Source organism: Callospermophilus lateralis, chromosome 15 (genome assembly GCF_048772815.1).
Source record: "Callospermophilus lateralis isolate mCalLat2 chromosome 15, mCalLat2.hap1, whole genome shotgun sequence".
Lineage (NCBI taxonomy): Eukaryota > Metazoa > Chordata > Mammalia > Rodentia > Sciuridae > Callospermophilus > Callospermophilus lateralis.
This window is the reverse complement of record NC_135319.1, coordinates 24704650-24708882: the sequence shown is the minus strand read 5'-3', so window position 1 is coordinate 24708882 and position 4233 is coordinate 24704650. Positions and strand designations below refer to the sequence as shown.

The window sequence follows — 4233 nt, the reverse complement described above, 5'->3', positions numbered from 1 at the left end:
CCCACCCGGAAGAGGGCAGTAAGTTCGCTTTCCTCCTTTCCGATGCAACATGCCCCACATGTTACATCGTGCCCTACTTGTGTCTGTGTTTCTTTTTTCTTGCCATCATTGTCAGAAATTCAGGGAAGTCAATTTTGCCATTACCACCAGCAGCTACTCCCTTAATCGCGTCCTGAAACTCGACTTCTGTGGGATTCCACCCAAGAGACCGTCTCATTACACTTCCCAATTCCTTTGTTAGTCTAGTACAGTTCCATCCCCGTTCCTGTCAAGGAGTGGGAAAGCTTCTTTGAATTCTGCAATCTGCCCTTCAGTTAGCTGGTCAGCCACGCTGCAAGCCTTACCAGTTTCCGAGACTCAACCACATAACCACCGGGCTCATTCGCTCCACTCAGATCCCATCCCATCACACTTTTAAAATGTCACATAGCATGAGTAGAATTTTAAACGTCTCGAGATATCAAACACGTTTACATTTATTTTGGTTTAATTATAAGTTGTATTTATTTTGTTTCCATTTTACTTTATTTTTAATCATATATAAAATTATATAAATTTTTTTTTTTCAATTGGCACATAGTAATTGTACAGACTCATGGGGCACAGTGTGGCGTCTTTTTTTGATTTAGTCTCCCACTTCCCCCCACCCACCCTGTCTTAAGATGAGGAAGGCTTGAATTTTAGGCATTTATCGAAAACCTGTGCATGCCATGTCAATGGATTAGACCCGTTAGCCGGCACACCAACTTCCCACACAAAGCCGTCCACTGAACCAAGAGGCCCAGCAGTCTCTTGGAGAAGCTGCAGCCTGACCCGTCTTCTCCACCATCGCCCAGGAAGGATGAGACTCACAAACCCATGCTTGGGCCGGTGCTTTCCTCTTCTTCATCTTTTATTCCCATGAGTCCCAGGCCAGAGAGAGATCCATGAGGGCTCGTGGTTCCTGGCAGGAGGATGACGCAAAGGGTGCCCGGGCTCAGGCTTCGGTAGAGCCTTCCAATCTTGCGGCTCCAACGCCAGGCTGCCCTCTTTGCGTTTTCCGCCTTCGAGTTCTGCAAGGTCTCCCGCTCCGAGGGAGGAGGTCTCGCTCTGAGACCTGCGGGCCTTCTTGATTCAGGTGGTGAGCCCCTAAGCCACGCGTGCAGGTGCCTGGGGGTTAGGGCCTGCCTGCCTTTCAGCTTCCAGTCCTTGCCTGTGAGGACATGGAGGGCCCTCTGGGCGTTGCCAGAAGTTTTGAACTTCAGGAAACAGTATTTTTCCTGTCTTCCGCTTTGAGCATCTGGAGGCACGATCACAGCTTCCAGGCCACCAAAGAGGTTCGGCAGTTCCTGAGTATGTCCTAAGAAATCTTTACTAACTCCGGACAGGTAAATAGTGGCTCGGTTCTCAGAATCTAGTTCCAGCTCCCTAACGAGTGTGTCGCAGTCGAGAGTGAGCTCTGTCACAGGTCTCTGTACCTTTATGTATACACCTTCCACCAGAACGCCATTCAAGCTCTCGATGGCCAGCTGGGCAGCTTCCAGGACTTCATACTCTACAGAGAGATGAGGCTGATGCGTTTCCAGGACAGCAGTCATTGCGCGAACTGGGCCGAAGCTCCTAAACAGCCTCTTCAGAGCACTCAGGTTGCAATCTTTGCTCAGTGGCCCAGCATAGATAGTTGACATCTCTGTCCACTTGATCCGCATCCTTTTGTCCACTTCCTCAGTGACGAGAGGTGAAAAAGGCTCCAAAGAGAACCGAATAATGCTGAAGGGGTACAGGCGCACTTGCCTTCTGGCCTGCTCAAAGACCTCTCTGTTGGAAAGGCACCTGACACTTTCACAATCTTCAGGGGAAGGGAGCTCAATATCATCTGTCTCTCGGGATACAAAAAGGAGCTTCTGATGCACCGAATCGAAACAACTTAAAGCACCTCTGTAGCTGTAACTTTGGAACTTTTCTCTGACATTTCTTGGGTCTTGGGCTCTCCACAGCGCCTCCAGATTGAGTTCTGCCGTCTTCTTTGGGCCATACTTGAGGAAGAATTGAGCCAATTCAAGGGTCGCGGTAGGGTCCTCTGTGGGATCGTGACCGTCCCTTTCCGAACGTTGAATGTCCTTTCCCAAAATAGCCTTGGCTAAGAACTTTAGCTTGAATCTTCTGCCCCGCTCCCTGGCATAAAGCAACGAGGTGTCGATAACATATGGGTGGATCATGTTCAGTGCTCGGAGATCCACGTCTAAGGAGTGCCCTACCAACACCGCATCAGGAGGAAGCAGTGCTTTTAACCGCCCCTGAACGTCTTTCAGTTTCGTCGTCACCGGCTTCAGCATCTCCTCCGTGATCCCTGAATAGCAGGTGGCGTAGTCTACAATCTCCTCATCCGGCTTCACCAACTCGTCCATAAGACACGAGCCTCCTTCGGCAACCAGTGAGATGCGTGTCAGTTCTCTCCCCTTGGACGTGATGCACATTTCTCCGTCCAGCCCAAAGAGAGGGCTGTTCTCTGTCACAGACGCGTTACATCTGGTAGTTACAAAGTTCTCACAGCCGGGAGAACCTGGCAACGGAAAGTCAAATGTTCTCATTTCCTCCTCTGTCAGAAGGCATCGCAGCAAGCCCACCTTCTGAGAGCCATACTTTCGAATGACCGGGTCATTCTGCAGGTCGACCTTGGGTTTCGTACTGGCAGACGGTAAAGATCCTCCCATGGTCTTAGGCAGATGTCCAGCCCTTTGATTTGGTAGCCCGACAACATCAGCGAGAAAAGCAGATGATGGAGGAGGCAAGCGGAACTTGTGTCTGAAGGCTTTCCGGAGAAATCCAAACTCCAAATAGAACCTGTAGAAGTGGAGTTGACTCATCCCTTGAAGGATGACCACCACTGTTCTGCTCAGTTGCTTTCCGTGCAGAAGCTGGCACCACCTGGGTCTCTCAATAACGGGTTCAGCCAGAACCGCGTACTTGAGCAACTCACATAGCTGTTCGTGGGTTATTTCACAGTTTTCAGCCATTACGATGCCACTCAACCGGGCTCTCTTGGGCTTGGGCTCGGGCTGCCTGTCCACAAGATCCGAACGGGGTATCCTTACCTCGGGCGTCCCCATCAGCCAGGCGGGGACCCGTCTCCTCTGGCTGTTCAGCCTCCCCGTCTTCTCCTTCTCTGGCTCCACGATCCTGTACGTGAGTCCTTGTTGTGGAACGCTGTCCTTGGAAAGTAGAAAGCTGTCCCTGCCTGGATGCCAATCCAGCAAGAGAAAACGTTCTTGAGAAGGAAAAAGGATGGTTTCTTGCTTGACCAGCAAGGGAGAAACAATGGTTCTCACATCAGCAGGAGGAGGGGGTTTTTATAGAGGTGATTCAGAGAAAGTGAGATTAGGGAGGAGAGATCAGGTAAGGAAAAGATTAGGGAAAAGGAGAGCCCAGAGGAGGAGATCAGGGAGGGGGAAAAGAACAGGGAGGAGAAGTTTAGGGAAAAGAAAATGAGAAGATCAGGGAGGAGAAGTGTAGGGGAAAGAAAATCAGGAGGAGAAGGTTAGGGCAAAGAAGATCAGGGAGGAGAAGGTTGGGGAAAAGAGAAACAGACATGTAAGTTTCAAAGCGACAAGGGATGTAGTCAAAGCATCCAGTGGACCCCTGTTGCAACTTCAGCCAAATCTTCCCTTTGTATTCCAGCGTATTGCCTTTGGGGGACCTTTACAGTGCATTACCTTCCAGTAGTTTCATGGTTTCTTTACCCAGATTCGTTAAGTTCCAGGGGACAGGACCGTGCCCTGGGTTTCATATTTTCTCAGAATTGTGCTGTATACGTAGCAAAGACTTGAAAAAGGAAAAGAAAAAAAGCGTAAAGACAAAAATAACTAAAGGTCTTCAGTGTTTCTGTACCCCTACAATCACGAGTTCCCCAACATTACTGTAAAACACAGGGAGCAGAAAACAAATTTGACCTAAGTTTGCTAATACGTGCTTGAGGCCTATGTAGGTAAAATGACTACTAAAATGAAAGAGAGGATGACAGCCCAGCGGCTCTGGAGGCTGAGACAGGAGGATCGTGAATTCAAAGCCTGCCTCAGCCACTTAGAGAGGCGCTAAGCAACCCTGTGAGACCCTGTTTCAAGATAAAATATATATATATAAAATACAAAATATGGCTGGGGATGTGACTTAGTGATTGAGTGCCCCTGTTTTCAATTCCCTGTACCAAAGGGGGGGAAAAAAAAAGGATTACCGTACAAGAACCCAGGTCTTTCC

The 4233-nt window shown here is 49.2% G+C and overlaps 1 pseudogene; it reads right to left on the bottom strand.

The window, feature by feature from the left end:
* Window positions 1-848: 848 nt before the first annotated feature.
* On the bottom strand, window positions 849-3708 carry LOC143381557 (RNA exonuclease 5 pseudogene; annotated as a pseudogene).
* Between the last annotated feature and the right edge of the window lie 525 nt (window positions 3709-4233).